At 42.1% G+C, this 18,094-nt stretch overlaps 1 protein-coding gene across 1 annotated transcript in view; it reads right to left on the reverse strand.

Annotated features, from left to right (window-relative positions):
• Positions 1 to 7,333, reverse strand: part of sulf1 (sulfatase 1) — a 36,087-nt gene extending 28,754 nt beyond the window's left edge. The window contains 1 exon segment of the mRNA XM_054622562.1: positions 7,270 to 7,333. The gene's annotated coding sequence lies outside the window, so the exon portion shown is untranslated.
• Positions 7,334 to 18,094: the final 10,761 nt, after the last annotated feature.

The following is an 18,094-nucleotide window of genomic DNA, read 5'->3' on the forward strand; positions in this document are numbered from 1 at the left end:
TAAACAAACCAAGAGCAGTAAACATGAAGTTATACAGACTGAGAGGAAACTCAAAGGTAAATGCATAATCAGGACCCAAATCAAATTCTGGTGACTGACAGAAGTTTATAAAGCACTTTAATGTTGCTGGTTTGTAATTTTATTCTCTTTGGCGTCACAAAGCCCAAACGAAAAAATAAGTTGGATACAAGCACAGCAGTTTTAACAGCTTCTGACCTTTTTAATCAGGGAAATTACCATGCTGGCATTCATACATGTTGATTTGCATAAAAAGGTTATAGCCTCAAATATTGGATCGCTTCTCGAACAGACCTCACAAACAGCAGATTGATTTCAGAAGTTAACTCAATTTCAAATTTGAAACAGCAGGTTTACTATTCAAGAGGGTGAGGAAATAGGTGAGAGAAAAAGAGAGTGAAGGATTAGGGAGAGATTGAACAAAGGGAAACCACTCTGATTGTGATTCCATGTTTTCATATCACACTATAAATCAGAGGATCAGCAGCCACAGTTATACGATATGAGTCTCAAGCAAGCGCTTTCTTGTAAAATCTATTCTAAGCCATGAATGGAAACCATTAGCGATAGACGACCTCAGATGAATAAATTACAGCGCATTTATATTCCTCCAGCCACTTTCTTGTCAAAACCCACGCTCCCATCAGAAACACTCTATCAAGAAGCGAGCGCTGCAGAGAAAGTCGGAGCGAGAGGGAGTAGACTGTACTGCTCACTCACGGGTGGCTTTCTTGTCTCCTTGACTCGTCAACTGTACCCCAGATAAATTATTCCTTCTACCACAAAAGAGAGCTATGGCAAATTGCTTTAATGGGTTTCCACTGAGATAATTGTCAAGAATAAAGAGATTGACTTATTTTCCATGAAATCAGCAGCATGGTGGCAGAGAGAAAGAGGGAGAAAGAGAGAGCAAATTCAAGTATGAAGGAATTTTTTTCGGTTAAAGCTCAGCAGTTTACCAAGTTCAATAGCCCTGTAATGTTCTCTAACTACTGAGTCGAGTGTGACTTGAATATATCGAGAAAAGTGACAAGGAAAATAAGACCTGCGTTGTTGAGTGTGAATACTAATAGTACTGAAATAGTGTTTATGTCAATAGGAAGACATGGGCTTTGCTTTCTTTATGCACTGATTACTAATCAATGAATGAAAATAAAGTTATTTTTACTCATTATACAGACTGAAGAAAGTTATGTCCGTGTCAATACAATAAGAGCTGTCCTTTAGCAACAACAAAAAAGGGTGCGGTTAAAGGTAAACAGAATATACTGGGTCAAACTGAACAAGCACTGTGCTTGTGGGAAAAGTAAGAGACATCACATTTATGACATCACGACAAACTCCTGAAGAAAAAAACAAGTTCAGCAGCTGCTTTGTCTATGGAGATGATCAATGACATGTATCAAATTCAACCAATAATCACATACCCAATTATAAGTCCACTCATCATCTAGCTGCTTAGAAAAGTTAGCTACAAGTTAACAATAGCTAAAATGATGATTTACAAATAATATAAAATTATTCTCGGATGATATGCTTGCTACAAAGAGCAGACAGACCCGGTAGCCAGTGATTTCTCTTTCTATTTATTGGGCAGTAGCCAAGTGATAAGCTCAATATCACACACACAGTGCTATCTGCTGACAGGTAGAGCTAGCATATACTGATGTAAGTGAGTGATATATGAACACGCATTTAGCATTTAACAAGTACCCCTAAATATGAGAGTAAAAAAAACAAATAAATTCTAAGTGGCAATCAATAAAAAGAGAGAGCGAGAGAGAAGAGGGAGATTCCTCGGGGTGAGGTGGCAGCAGCTCAGTCAGCAAACCCCAGTTAAGTGTAGGGCTGCTGCTGGCGCATGAAACTAAACACCCCTAAAATGTGGAACATGTGTAGGCATATTCTCTGGGAACGGTAGACAAACATAGACCATGAGAACCAGCCTGCGTGACCCTGAATGCCATAAACAAACTGCTCCACGGCTGTGACACACCAACATGATACCACTCATAAAAGACGCATTCGTCTGATTGCACCTGTGCCTGTTCAGCACTCCCCTCTGTGTGTGTGTGTGTGTGTGTGTGTGTGTGTGTGTGTGTGTGTGTGTGTGTGTGTGTGTGTGTGTGTGTGTGTGTGTGTGTGTGTGTTTGGATGTCATGTACTCTGAGTGTGTGCGAACTAGTCATTCACTAAAACAGCCAGAGTAAGAATCAGTCAGACTTGAACACAGACAGACACGTAACCTGTAATTTGTTCACAGGGGAGCTCTCCTTTCCATTGCCTCTGGCTCAGTGTGTGGCTTTCCAAAGCATGCAGTAACGTCATTTGTAACTTAATTAACTTTATCCTGCACGGCAAAAATTCCAGATTGCAAAATATCTAAAGCACAGTATCTACTGAGCAACCAGTTTGCTTACAAAGCATAAAACAGGAGGCTTACCACTGCAAACGCTTTCATTCCTTTACATTTGAGCTGGAAAGTTGAAGGAATGCAGTCAATGCATCATCCAAACATGTTCAAGAGATACCAGGAAAACTCAGCTGAACTTGCCGGAGGCCATTCAAGGAGAGCAAAGCGAAGATAATGCGTGTCATGCAATGCTGGACCTTGTCAGTATAAACAAAGTTGCTCAACCTTGAATACTACAACTGTTCAAATATCCAACATTTCTGCATCCACATGGCAAAGTCGGGCTGTTGGAGTAAGGGCAAACAGGACCGGAGGCTACCAGTAGCACATGGTCAAGTCCACACATAAGAGTGTTTTTGCATGCACACACACACACACGCACACACGCACACACGCACACACGGGCAGCCAGGAGGGGAGTGCTGGCAGAGGCTGAATGTGTTTGCCCGCTCCAGGGGAGAAGGGGAAGAAAGGGAGCAGAAGAGCTGAAACAAACGCATGCTGGCTTCTATTAGTCGAGCTGTAGAGCGGGATGGAGGGGTGAGGAAATGTATTCATTCCTTCTGCTCCCCCACCACCCCCACCCCCATCCATTCCCATCCCTCCAACCCTCCCACCCCATTATCTCCATTCTGGAAAAGCGGCGGATGAAAGGGGACAACCCCCCAGTGGCAGCACTTCGCCCTCCAAACTTACGCCGACGCGTTCTGACGGCTGCTTAATTGTACGTGATACAGGCAGGGCCCTTTCTCTTTCAAATCTAAAACAGATTGCTTCTCCCTGGGGAAGGGGATTATTGGACAAGAGAGATGACAAAGCAGGGACAGTGCAGCCCTCTGGGGGGGCGGAGGACGGAGGGGGTAAGCTAGTGGATAGTGTGTGTGTATATGTGTGTGTGCGTACATGTTTTTCTATTTTTCTTCTTTGTACATGCCTGTGTCACAAGAAGATTACGTTTGTGTCCATGTGTTTCTAATGCGTGCACGTGTGAGTGACAACCAAGAACGTGTGCCCAAGATCCAGCCTCTGATCACAACAACATCATCGGATCTTTCTGTCCACTTTCGAACCACCACTTTCTTCCCCCCTCTTTTTATCACATGTTCACACCTCCCTTTCTCTTATCTTGGCCTCTTCTACTTCATCCCTCTTCCCCCTCTCTGTGTCTCTCTTGACACAGCTTTCTCTTTTCTCCATCTAAAGCCCATGCTGCATCTGTGTGCACTGACATTTGAACAAAAGCAGCTCCGGACATCACAGAAAGAGCATTGAAATCCTCTTTTCTTTCACTCGCCCGCTCAAACAGCGCATTAATGAATAAGGTCTAACGCCAATCTCAAAATCTCAAAACTACAAGGACCTGGTCAGGGGTCAGTCCTGGCTGTTGCATAGCTGAACCATCTATTGAGATCTTGTTTTTCCATACAAACCACATCTCTTTCAAACTAGTCATCAGGGCAGAGGTTTAAGACAATGAGAAAGGGAACAATGCCAGACAAAAAAAAAAAAAAGGTAAAGCATCAAATGCGCGTCTGGTTTACTGCTCTCCTGAACGTGTGCAAGCACTAGATCGAAAGTTGGAGGGTTAGGCATTCCTACCAATGATGCACTGAATGTGGTGTTTGCATGCCCTGACCTTTCCCGCCCAAATGAGAGGCTGAACAAACACTTGGGGGTGCTATTATGAGCCCTTAAATACCCTCAAATAGATCCATGCAGTGCATCTGTGTAGGCATCTCAGTATGTACATGGCATATTTCCCTGGAGATTTGTCCTCAACAGTCAAGGACACGTCTCGTGTAAAAGGCTATGTGTTAGCGCATGGAAACTCCATGGAAATGTTTGATCAGTGAGGACAACAAAGGAACTGGGAAAGTGTCTGACTCATCTAAAGATAGCCCTTCTAGATCCCACATAAATAAAAGAAATGCCAAATGCTCACTGTTCAAATACTGGTCATTTGCAGTGATAGGACTGTGCAATCTACTCCAGCGCTACTATGCAATCAGGCCAGTATGAGGAACACTATCATTAAGCTGAAGAGATAAACAAGTGCCGGAGGAGAGGGTGGTTTAGGAAATCTTTTCTTAACATACTTGCACACAAGGGAACACACACAAAGTATAGTTATATAGCACATTTTTTTATGTTTTTTCTAACATTCTAGTTTTCCAATGCAAAGATGTTGAATAATTCAGTAAGTTAATTTTTAGATCGTCAGCCAGTTTAAATGATTAGGTGCTATTCGGTCATAAAGCAAATCCAGTTCTTTCTCCATTTTACTAAAAAGTCCTTTTTTACCGGCCCCTTCCTATTCTTACTGGAGAACAGAAAGTCATCTGCAAGGCTTTCAATTTTACTGCACACCAGAGAACCTTGTAATGATAGAATTCATAAATGTGACTTCTGTCATTGAAGGGTGAGGTTATGAAATTAAAATGCAGTGTGAGGATAGTCTGGCTCTGCAATGCTAAAATTATAGTTCTAATCTGGAGTTAATGAGAAAGAAACAATGGAAAGGTTAAATACTTCGATTCAGTACATTTATTTCAAAATAAACGCATATATATTTATTTTCCTTTTAATTTCTTACAATATTTATTCTGCCATGAATGCCTTTGAGCTTGTTCATCAGTCGGCACATATGAAGTCATGCAAGATGTCTGGGAAAGCTCTGATTCATTGTGGCTGGCATTTACAGGACACACACAGACACACACACACACACACACACTTTTGGTCCTGTTTGTACAAATAATGAAAATCACAGATACTACCTCTTCCTCACACTCAGTCACTCACCATACCTATCAGAAAAAATGAATTACTTAACTTATTGCTCACACACACACACACACACACACACACACACACACACACACACACACACACACACACACACACACACACACACACACACACACACACACACACACACACACACACACACACCACAGTAAATTCGAGTGATGGCAGAGCCGCTACTAGAACAACGTTTGTCTTGGCAAGTGGCTACCCCCCAGAACCTAATTATTTGCAGCAGCTGCTGCTCTTGTTTGTAGCACAGTGAAGCCAAACTGTTTAAAGGATCTCCCTTCCCTTCTGAGCTGGCAGTCAGTGCTGCCTTTTAAAACGCCTCAAAGCTGCTTTGCTACGCTCTGGGTAGAGAAATCAGAAATGGAATCTAAACGCTTCCAGGTGAAACTGAAATGACGGGAAGATCTATGGATCAGTCTCGTCAATACTGAAAGATTGAAGTTAGGCTTCTTCATATTTCTCTGGCTTTTCATTCAGTAACACATATTGGCAGTGGAGATGTAATGAAATATAAGCCAGTCAGTTACATTTACCCCAATTGTGCCTGGCAGAAGTGGTCGTCTTTGAACAGGACCACAGCATCATTTAGCCATTTAGGAACACTAGTATGAGTTCTCAAGTTTTTGTGGACTGGTTGAGAAGTTAAACATATTTATTCAACACGCAATAAAAAAATAAAGAGTCCCAAGTCACTGACTTGTTCCCTAAAATAGAGGAAGTGTAATAACATTTAATTCCAACCTTACCAGAAGCAAAATAGATGATGATTTTAAGACAAGTAAAAAAAAGTTAAACTAGCATTTAGATTTTTTAACTTTCAGATGCAATTTTTTGTGGAAGTGTAATTTCTGTCTCATTAATACAGAAAAACATATCCATGAGTCAAACTCGATATTTCTTATGAAAGTTCTATCTGTGTCTAAAACAAAAAAGACAATCAATTTACCATTCGACTTCTCTCAAAAATCTTTCATGTGTTTATTGGTCATACAGCCAAAATTTTGAACGCACGTCTCCCCAGGACTTAAAGCAACAGTCATCACAACCTATTGGTGGTTGTGTTAAATACTTCAAGTAACAAACAGGAAGTGTAGCACTAGACCGGTTCACCAAAGTAAACACAAACTCACACAACAGCAGCTTTCACCTATACAACCTCCTCTCCTCTCAGCCCGGCTGCTGTCCACGCAGCCTTTCACAGCTGCACAATCTCCATTTGCAAACACCTAACACACACTCACACACTCTCACACACACACATAGTGCCTGAAGCTAGGTATGAATACTATCCATCATATTCCCACTACACTCGCAAGCGTCGCTTCTCACTTGACTTGAGTTAAATAGCTGTAGTGAGGTGTACATTCTGAGTCTCTGGCTCTCTGCTTCGCTCTGACAGTTTGTCCAGAAAGCTCTCTTCAGCAGCTCATCCATTAAGCGTATACTGACACGTTATGCCAGAAGTGCACTCTGAATAAGATTTATGATAAAACTTCTCAGGGCTGAAGTGAGGGAATGGTAAATGCCACACTGAGTTTTGGGAATGTCAAATGTCCTATTATCAGACCTGACAGAGTGAATAAGGAAACAATTTATCTTCACTAAAGATTTTAGGATAAAAAAATGAAATACACATATTTTAATCATCCTTGTCCATAATATAATGTATAGGGTTAGTAGTTTCCCTTCACTTTCAAACATCCTGCATTCAGAAAACTAGACATTAACAGATGGGTGCTTATGATTGAGGGGAAAAATGACATTAATGGAATGTGCTGCCTTCTAATCCCTTGAGACGGAGGAATTTGCGACGAAGGGAATTCCTGTCATTCAGAGGGGAAAACTATGAAGACCAGCACACAGAGCTGCTGTACAGGCAACACAGACTCACTCCACTTGTAGACTGTATGCTGCAGAAGAAATGCACTGCCATCTGAACAAACTAACAGGCACAGACCCTGTAAAAGTAGTGGAAAATACAAAATAGACAAAAAACAGTGAAATAAAATGTTGTAAAGTACCTGAAAGGCAGGAGAGCAGGGTGCTGGTCAAGTGAGAGCAAAGGCAAGGATTCCTCTCTTGAGTTTTTCTTCTCCTGTTTCTTCACCGGGTCTCCCCTCGCTCATAGAGGGGTTTGTGTCTTGGGTTGCAGAGTAGAGGGGACCACACAGCTCCTGGAAGACAACCTCTCTCCTCTAATCCTCTCTCCGATGTGATGACACTCTCTAACCTCGACCATCTGTTGAAACACGTCCCAGAGCAGTCAGCACCACACTGTGTCAAGAACCCTGCTCTCCTGCCCAATCACAGACCGGCTGCTGGGTGGCTCCTTGCTGCCAGGAGGCAGGGACAAGGACACAGCTCAGCGCTTAGGGAGACACACACACACACACACACACACACACACACACACACACACACACACACACACACACACACACACACACACACACACACACACACACACACACACACACACATGCAGTCACAAACACACACACTCATAGACGCTCTACGAGATGGAGGCAAGAAAACCCCCAGTCATCGTAACCCGAGGAGGCAGAGTAGGAGGACGGGACAGGGAGAGTGAGAGGAGTGGAGAGAGAGAAAGAGAGAAGGAATGGGAGGGGAGAGAGAGAAAGAGTAGAGAGGGAGAGAGAGACCGAGCAGAGAGACGCAGTGCATGTTTAAGTGGTAAAAGTAGGGTTAGATGAGAGGAATATGGAGATAAACTATTCTTGTGCTTTAAGTTACCTTGCTGGACATGTAACTCAACAATTCTCACACAAAACCCATGAATGCAAACACACACACACACACACACACACACAAACTACTTAACCTTCTGTCCCTGACACCTTTCCCACAATTCATCTCCCTGCAGCCACAAAGTATATGGTCTTAAGTATCAAACTTTAAAAAAGCAATAAAATGCCGCATTGGCCCTGTGGTGGGAATGCTGTTGGCACTAAACTGTTACATCTTCAGGCACAGAAGCACAGGCAGCAGCACTCGCACCTTTGTGTGATAAATCCTTACAGTCCCTCGGCTGCATTCCTGCCCTTCACCACCTATTGCCTTAAGTAAAAAAAGGGTAGAGGGGAAGACACTAAAATTACAAAGCTTAGGAAAGACTGAGATAGCAGGAAAAAGGAAAGGAAAAGAAGTAAAGATAAGAGTTGGGTTTACGGCCAGATGACAGCAAACTGATAACGGAATTTACCATTTACTATCAACCTTTCCACATTAACACCATTACTGGTGCATTTCCTAAATGAATCAACCAATTTTCAAACCCATTCATGCAAAACGCCGATAACATTAGGTGAGAAAGGCTGTCACATTAATCATTTCGTGGAACCACTGTCCTACTCACTGAGCCATTAAAAAAGGATTACAAGACCCTGATTACATTCAGGAGCGACTTCAAAGGCAAACCCTAATGAGTTAATACCCATTTGATATCCGACAGCATCACAATGAGTTAATCAGAGGTGTGAAACACGAAAGAAAGGCTTTCTAAGTGGTTCATTTACATTCTTTGAGCAGCAGCAACATCCTGGTCTCTGTTTCAAGTTGCCCTTTGATTAATACTATTAAGTTCAAACAGGTCTATTAATGAAGACTTTGATCATCTCTCTATCTGACATTTTATCAATGGTAGGTCCAATTAGTCCATATGAACATATTTATTGACACCTAAAACCTTTATTTAAAAATGGGTTTGCTAACATTCATAAATAAATAGCCCTCTTTAACAGGATTTGTTGCATCTTAAAATGACTTGTATGTTGCATGACACCAACTGGTTTAAGTTTCATACATGTTATGCTGTAACACTGCTCAGATCTCCCATCAGCTTTCCATTTTAATTTGATTGCACCACACACAAACAGCAGAAAGAATCTGAGGTTTTTTTTCCAAAGGGTGCTCCGAGTTATATTCCCCTCAGGTTCACATATGAGGATATTGGATTAAACTAAACAAAGCCTATTTTTACCAGGGACACGTGAAACTTTCCCCAGCTTGGACTGATGTTTGAAACAGGGGCAGTGTTGAGGGGAGAGAAAGGGCCTTAGGGGAAAAAAAGCTCAAATTAGATTAACTAAATTCACAAAGACTGTCCCCAGCCCCTCCTGCATGGCTACACACATCCCAACCCACACCTCCAACCCCAGCCCCCATTCTCACGGCCGAGAGGTTTCCAAAGGGCCTTCAGGCGGGCCAGGGGCGACCAAATCCCTGTGCTCTTTACTGGATTAAAGATGGCTGCCCCACTGGGGGAGATGGGGCTGTTTGTTCATATGTTGAGCACATCTGTAAACATCATGAATCCATGCGGACAGAAAAGGTTATCAGGCTGAGTTTCTGTGAGGGAAAACATCTACGGCCTTTTACAGCGAGGGCCCACCAAGAAACCAAAACTTTTGAGTGATAGAAACTGGTCATCCACCTTGTGCCGACACACATCATCCATTTTGCCTGACCATTCTTAATCTCCATTTTTCCATTTTCACTTCCGCTTATGGACACAACAGCAACAAAAGCAAGGGTAGGGGGGAGGTCTATAAAATGGCCTCATCTTATGAATGACTGAATGAACTGCAGGGGGGCCAAGAGGTTCTCTAGTAACCTCCATTCACTCCTTCTCCCCATCCTTACTTTACAAAGAATTCACCAAGCCCATCACAGTGGTTATCTAACACAAAGATAGCTTTAAGGTGACCAGTTTTCTCTTACTTAGACCTCTCTGATTTGGTTCGCCAATGGCGTACGCAATATTGTCTCTTGTCCAGTATTTACTCTAAACTGGAAAGCTTCCTCACATCTCAAACTCACTTCCCCCATTTTCCTTCCAACTTTCCAACCATCAGTTGGGCCTGCAGGTGCAGGCAGAGGCCAGTGTTGGGGGGCTCCTCGGTTCACTAGCCCCATTCTCTATGCCTGAATGAGATACATAGGGGTGTCATAGCTGTGATCCTGCCTCTGTGCCAGTATAGAGCACCAGCACTGAAGCTGGGGGACACAGCCATGATGTGCAGGAAGGCAACACTAGGGGTGACATTGCCTTGATCTTCACAGCATTTTTAAGTGCCAAGCACATGGCTACTTCCACGCTAACCTCCCTCTGTAATGCAGTGCTGTAGGCTTGTGTCAGATGACTGGGGGGTATCAAAGTATTGAAGGTGTCAGCTGCTTATGATCCGTTTAAGTCCGGGTGTAAGACACTGGAGAAACTACATACATCGACTACCAACTAATTAAGTGCAAACTCTGGGAGCAATTTTTATGGTCGCATAAGACAAAACTTTTTTTCCACAGCCAAGCCCAGTTTGTAAAGCAAGGTATTCCACTGTGTTGTTGTTCCTTAGTACTATTATTGCTGTGGTCCTGCTGGCTCCCAGGACTGCATTACACTTTAGGGGGTTGAATCAGTGTCATCTCAAGTTCATGCCAGAGGGGCACAGATGGGAATGACCGGGTTACAGCAGGAAAGCAGGAGAGGACACGCAATGTACAGGGTGAGAAATGAAAGGCAGGAGGCGGGAGGACAGAGGTGAGATAGGAATACTTTAGGGACAGAGGGGGGGGCAAGGCCAAAGGACAAATGGAGAGGGAATGGAGGAGGAGGAGGAGGAAGAGGCGCTTATTTGGTTCAGTGACAACTGAACACACAGCACATGCATGTGAAGGGAGCTCTCCTCACGCCACGCTCCTGCTGTGCCATGCATGTGTCCTTTCACTACACGTATGTGAATTAACACAAATGAAAACCACACAGACATGCATGGCAGCATCTGTCACAATATACAATCTCACAACAAAACCAATTGGTGAAACTTTAAAAATTATTTTGTACCCAGAGTAAATTAATACTTTCCATGGCAACATCTTTGCTGAGTTAATAGCATTAAGGCACTGTGTTAATTTCTTGAATTCAAGTTGAGGACTCAGGTTCTAGTGACATGTTTTTAACTAACTCGCTACAAAAAACACGTAGTAAGGGTTACTGCTGGTTTGGAGTTACCCTTATCTATTCACAATGATAGAGTTATCTGTGTGGACCTAAACATGCTTTGTGTATAACACGGTAAATTAATAGGCTTCTTTTTTTTTTTTACCTTCAAAGGTTGCCAGACATTGCTACAATAAACATCATGGCTGACACCTCTTCTTCAAAAGCCACCATCAAGCAGCTAACAAGTAGTGCTGCAGACAAAGGGAATACACTAACACATAATGAAGTCATTAACAGTAACCTGAGATCAAGTGTTAGGTAATGATGATAGGATTTAGAGGTCTCTTAATAATGACATCCACCAACATGCTTAAGTCAGATGCCAGATGTGCTGTCACCTCTCCAACAGATGTTTACATGATTGTCAACTATGGTCACCAACCAGTGAAAAGAGTGTAAAAGCCAGTTTTAGCTTACAATGGAAGATAATATTGCATTTTGATAACATAATCTAATTTTAAGGGGTCTTAAGTATTACTTTAAATGGCATTAGTTCAGAGCAATTAACACACATTTATCTTTTACCTATGCATCATTGAAAGCAATCGTTTCCATAAGAAATACCTCTTTTACGTCACAATCACACATGTTGTTTTTTCAACTTCACCAAACTTCAGTTGACTTAATTCTGCTGCTGATCATTTTGGGATCTGAAGATTATTAGTTTGATTTCCCAAAAATCAAAACGACAGGTTGTACCATTGGTAATGACAAACAGGTGCAAATACTTGCTAACCTTCAAATATCTAGTTCAAGAGGAATGTGGCCCATATTGGATAACTCTTGGTGTGGAAAAAGGAAAGTGCATCCAGACTTCCAAATAACAACAACTGTCAGGACAGTCTATGATTCATTGGCTCTTACTAGCTGCCACAGGCATTTAAGAACACACATGCACCCTTATTGATCAAGCCTTTAAACACTGCGTGGCAAATATGGGGCCCGATATTCCTTGATTCCATGGAAAGAGTCATCAAAAGTCCATCTTAGAAATATTTCAAAGCCATGTTGCGTGGAATACAGTAACTAAAATCCAAAATTCAATGATAGTTTAGTACAAATCCTCAAAGAATCTGATGGACCACCCAGGGAGTTTAAAGCAGGATTAGGACGTTCCAAGAACTGTCCCAACAAAAGTTGGGAAAAGACAGCGAGAGAAACCAGTCCTATCATCCCTCTGATCTGGTGAATCACAGGATGACGGAAATGATTTGGGATAACCTTAAGGTTCAGTAAATGGGTAAATGGCTGGGAACCATAGCTGTAAGCCATGAAGATATGAGACAGATACAGCAGGGAGATACTGATCACTCTCCCTGGGTCCAAGGAAGAAGATGAAAGACATTCTGACAGCTAAGACAATGGTGGTCATGTAGCAACCAGGTTCAAAAAGCAAAGCCCCAGGGACCCTTTAAGATTGCAATACAACAGAATCCCACTTTTAAATTTGCTGCCTTTTGTCAGTCTTGTCAGACCAAAGCAGTACAAAATTTAATAATAATAATTAAGCCTTTATTAGTCCCACAATGGGGAAATTACAATTCTCTGCATTTAACCCATCCCGGAGGAGCAGTGGGCTGCTAAGAAGCGCCTGGGGAGCAACTTTTTGAGCACAACTGGGAACTTTAGTAGGATAACCAGCAGCACCTCTCATACTGGAACAGCAGCAGTGGCATAAAAATAGGTTGTTTTTGAATAGAGAATTATTAAGACATCTTGATGGAGACACAAGATTCAAAAAATATAATACTGGTTTTCTACTTGGAACAAAATGTGAACTATGGTGTGGGTTGGGTAACCTTCGCCTCAGGAAGAAGTCTTTGTGCAAAATTCAACAATTGAAAATAATTTCAGCCATTGAATTATAGGCAATTTCCCCCCCAATTCAAATCCATCTATTTCTGGCCTTAAGACTACACATGCCAGGCGGCTGTGGCCTACTTTTGTTTTTTCAAAGACAGACGTCATTATTTGGTACATGATGGTCCTGGATTTTGTACACAAACTTAAGTAAATTTACCTCAGAATGAAATATGGTTAAATCCAATCTGAATATGAACCCTTTTGCTGGAACTATCAATAAAACACGGATATATTTTAATCTCAACAAAGAGTGTTTTTTTTACCACCAAAAAAATGTAGAAGGACTGAAGAAAAAATGAAATAGTGTTGACCCTGCAAGCACAGTTCCTCTGTAGCCACAAATCATCAGTCTCCACACAACCAAACAATAGTGCATTCAACAAATAATAATTTCCCTTCATGAACACACAGACACAACTTGGTCTCTTGGGTAGCAGGAAAATCTGCTCCAACAGTATTTGTTTACACCGATATTCTCCGCAAAAAAACAGACAAACTCTTTGTTGCCCCCCTAGAGACATTGAGAGAAGGCAGTGATTGTTGTCATGAAGCCAGTGTCCAGCTCCTTCCCGTCTCTGAGCTTTTGGGAGTCTCATTCTCACCGAATGGTGCTCCGTTTCCGGAGGCCTGACTTGCTAATCCTCTCAGGCGAGAAGGTGAAAGGCAGGAACAAGGAGAAGGGGGGAAAGCTGTATGTGGGAAGGAAGTCCTATGTACGCTACAACATTTAAAATGCCTGGCTGAAAATAATCCCATAAAGCATGCCGCCAGTAGCCTGTTGAGAGAGAGAATTAGGATTTTCGTAGGGCAGATAGGCCGTTCAATTATCCACTCGGAGGCCTTAACTGGCCGCGGGCCACGATGAGGATAGAATTTTCATTTGTCAGCAGAATGTGGCAAGAACAAGGGCGATCCGGTTAGAGCATAAAGAGCATGTTGACATATACTGTAGTATCTTAATGATACTCTCAACAGCAAAAATAGCACCATCAAAACGCCTAATAATGAGGCACAAGAAATAAATTGGCATGCTAATAAACATCCAATGCAGCCCTGGTGTCCACATGGAAAACTTGGGTACACGCACAAGTCTAATTAGAATACAAACTATGTTTTCTGTTCCGTGAGATGAAAACACAGGGATGTGGCTGCGGCTTTTAACAGGGTGTTTGTTGGGTTCCCGAGCGAGGGGAAGCACTGTGGCTCTGTGTGATTTGTGATTCGCACGCGGGTGGGAAGAGAGGCCTTTTAATCTGGGCCCTGGACTCCGCTTCCTCTCTCTGGGAGGAAAATCAGTAACATGAACGGCTCACCACTACACAACTGCACAACCACTGGGATGTTTATGACCCACTGAAGGGCCACACAGCGCAAGAGATCATTTGTATGAGAATAGGTACAAGAGCAGTACCCTCCCCTTCTCTAAGCTCCCTTATTCAGCCTCTTTTTTTTTTTACACTTAGGCCCTCTGATCTCGCGCTTCCTTCTTTCCTTCATTTAAGATGTTACCATTTCCTCACGACCCTTCTCGGGTCTCTGGTCATGACCTCTGTTATTTAATAATGCAAAGAACAAGGCAGAGGAACAGTTTTCAAGAGAGAAAACCACAGGAGCCAGGTATCCAACAGGTGCAAATTCCAACGATGCCTGTGTGCGTTTGGACTCCATTGTGTCTCTATACACCTGAGCCAACTAGCACGCTGAAGGTGATGAGCAGCAGAGATGTCTGACAGCTGGATCCCATTGTGTGTGTGTGTGTGTGTGTGTGTGTGTGTGTGTGTGTGTGTGTGTGTGTGTGTGTGTGTGTGTGTGTGTGACGGACGGACGGACGGACGGACAGAGAGAAAGTTAAAAACCAGCAAATAACTTATTTTTTCAATTAATATAAAGCTTTAAAAGAGATCGCTGCCTTGATTTGAAAAATGTTCCGTGATAAAGGGAATATAAACAGACCCTCTTATCACCATGAATATTTAATTATACTATTTATGAATGTATAATTTGCTATGGCGTAATAGTATTAAACACACTCCCAGGCTCCCATTTCACGCTCATCCTTCACACTGTGGAGTCTGGAAACATGTAGCAGACAGCCCATCCCAGAGGAGGATTCAGAGTCGGGGGCTGTGTGGGTGGGTGCGCACTCATTTGAAGAAAACTCCCAATAATCCAATTAAGCACATCATTTCCTTTAGTACACAGGAACTGAATCAACTGTCAGAGAGCAGCCGAGTCAGAAAAAGTGAATAGCGAGAAAGAGTGGACAGTGAAAAAGGGTAAGAAAAGGTTTTTTTTCTGTGTACTGTTCAGCTGCTGCAGTGAACAGAATGCAAACAAAGCTTCAGAGAAAGGGGCTTTAGATCTCGGCAAACATGGCGGGGCCTCCCGTGCTCCACTTTGTCTGCTGTCCTGCTTGGCTGGCGCTCAGCTCTCTTGTCCAGGACCAGCCTTTAGCAGAGATCCCTTGACCGGGAGCCAAGCTGCCTTTCACAGTGTGTGAGTGTGTGCGCACGCGTGTTTGAATCTGCATGAGAAAAAGATGGGGCTCCTTTACTGTTCTGTGTGCTGTTTTATAACTGGCCTCATATTCACACAAAAAAAACAATGAAAAGAGGGAAAGAAATAGGAGGGAAAATATCAAAGTTGGTGTTAATTAGCTACACTATGTATAAGAGTGATATCATGTATGTTGGTAAGGACATATATAACATAAATCCTACCTGAAAAACTACATCTCTGTTTTAAAGTAGATTTCCTTTTCTCTGAGATGACACTAATACGAAGTTGTTTCAGCGAATATACCCCTGCAAAGAGAGGAGAAAAACAGCACAGGAATTTAGAATATCCTCCTAGTAAGCGCTTATCTTCCCTCTTGAGGAATTGGAATCTCAGCCACAATGACAAGGCCAAAAAGAAGAAAATGGGCATCATCTTGTGAATATATTTCTGTGTTTGTTTATAGATCTTTGAGCCAATTTGTTTAGATGCACATCTCTATGAGCATACGATTTCAATTTCTCTTTTAAAGTTGGTTTTAAATGGCTATCAAGTTTTGGTTTTTCACAAAGGCAAACTAAAACATAACTTGAGATGAGGAGATAAATATAGAAACAACACTAATAAAGCCCCGTGTTTTCTCTTCTCTCCATCCCTCCTGTGTTGGCGAGAATGTTGATCTAATGAATTATACCAAGACCATCTGATAACGCCGCCGTATGCTCACTGAGTTATTGCGGGCAAAACTGGCACCACTTCAACTACTTTTATTAGATAATATTGAATATTACAATGAATGAAATATCTCCAGGACAGGAAGATAGGAAAGTGGGAACAAACAAAGGAAATATAGAAGAGAGGCAGCAAAGAAGGTATTAAAAAGAAAAGGAAAAAGTGTCTCAATGTGTGTAGCCCAGGCTTAAACTGTGAAAACGGGTGCGCAGCATTTCTTTTTCAAGCTCTCATATTCCAAAAAGAACCTCCTCTTAACTCCTCATTCTTCATTTCCTGTTCGTGTCCGGGTCCAGATGGCCAAAGGATCCAGAGAACATCCGTAACGGAATAACTGAAGACTTTCATGACTGAGCCGGTGCCGAGCAGGATGAAGTAAGTGGGAGGTAGAAGGATTTGTATCATAACGGTCCATGTCCAGCTTTTTTTTACCCATAAATCATCGGCTTTATTTTTGCAAGCGACCCAGTAGCTGATTGGTTAGAGTGCATTCCACAAGCAGCAAGTCTTCGGTCCAATTCACGGCAGGCCAGACCTTTTTCTAAATTTTGTGATTCTGTCTCTCTCCAAAAAAGGCTAAAAAGACATTTACTGGCATCCTAACCCAGAGGTGTGTTTGAATAGACATAGCACATATAGATATACTTGTATATCTCACTTACCTAATACAGGTTATTAATTCAACCCTCCTGCAGCTGAACTCTGTGAGGGTTCAATTTGAAATCCTAAAAAAAACTGGAAAAATAATGTCCCATTTTGTACAGTGATGAATGTGTTTAGCTTGGTGTCAGACATGCTGAAACCATACACGAAAGAAAGAAAGGGATAAAACATGTTGAAGGCTTTATGGACCCCTTGACACATATTGTACACCACTTGATGAAATCAAAAACTGTACGCTGACTGAATCCAAAACAGTCATAAATATTTGAGCCTTATAGCTTAGATAAACATGCTTTTGGCATGCAAAACATTACCGCTGTTAGGGACTTTTCTGCACTTGACTAATCCCATTCAGGTATGTTAAGAGGATGACAGATATAAAGACAAGTATTCTACTAAACTGATTAACAAATTACGATTAACATTTGTGTACCAGCAACAAAAAGGAAGCAGTAACAAAGTAAGTAGTCGTTCTCATATTCTACTTATATTACAGTCATAATTGCATGATCTTATTTTTCCCTTTTTATCATTCTAGATCCGTATTGCATTATGTGAAACCATGGTACGGTTGTCAGCCTTTCTGTTTCCCAAAGTGTCCATTTAATACGTTCTGCTGGGAATAGTTGTCATGGAAAGTGTGGATTAGGGAGGCGAAAGCATTTCCCAGCTCAAGTGTATAGCTCCAGGTAAAATGGGATCATAGATGGCCATAGAGATCAAAACTGATTATGCATTTCGCAAGCGGATGTATAATCAAGCCATACGCTGCAAAACTTAGTGCTATATCAGGTTAAATCATTCCATTTTGCGAAGCCCGTCTTGAATCTCGTCTTGGAGAAGCAGTAACTCAGTTCAGCCACAAGTATGTAGAGTCAAAAAGTTTGACAGAAATTGCCTATAAAATGTGCTCTGTGCACTTTCCACATCAAATCGAGTTTGCCATATGAACCCCATGCTCTTGGCATCTCCTGTAATGTCATTAAACAATGGTGTTCCATGTCAAACAGCAAGTTGGTCCTCTCGCATCATCGGCCAAATAGAAATCACAAGCTCAAGTTTTATATCCAAGT

Source organism: Anoplopoma fimbria, chromosome 21 (assembly GCF_027596085.1).
Source record: "Anoplopoma fimbria isolate UVic2021 breed Golden Eagle Sablefish chromosome 21, Afim_UVic_2022, whole genome shotgun sequence".
NCBI lineage: Eukaryota > Metazoa > Chordata > Actinopteri > Perciformes > Anoplopomatidae > Anoplopoma > Anoplopoma fimbria.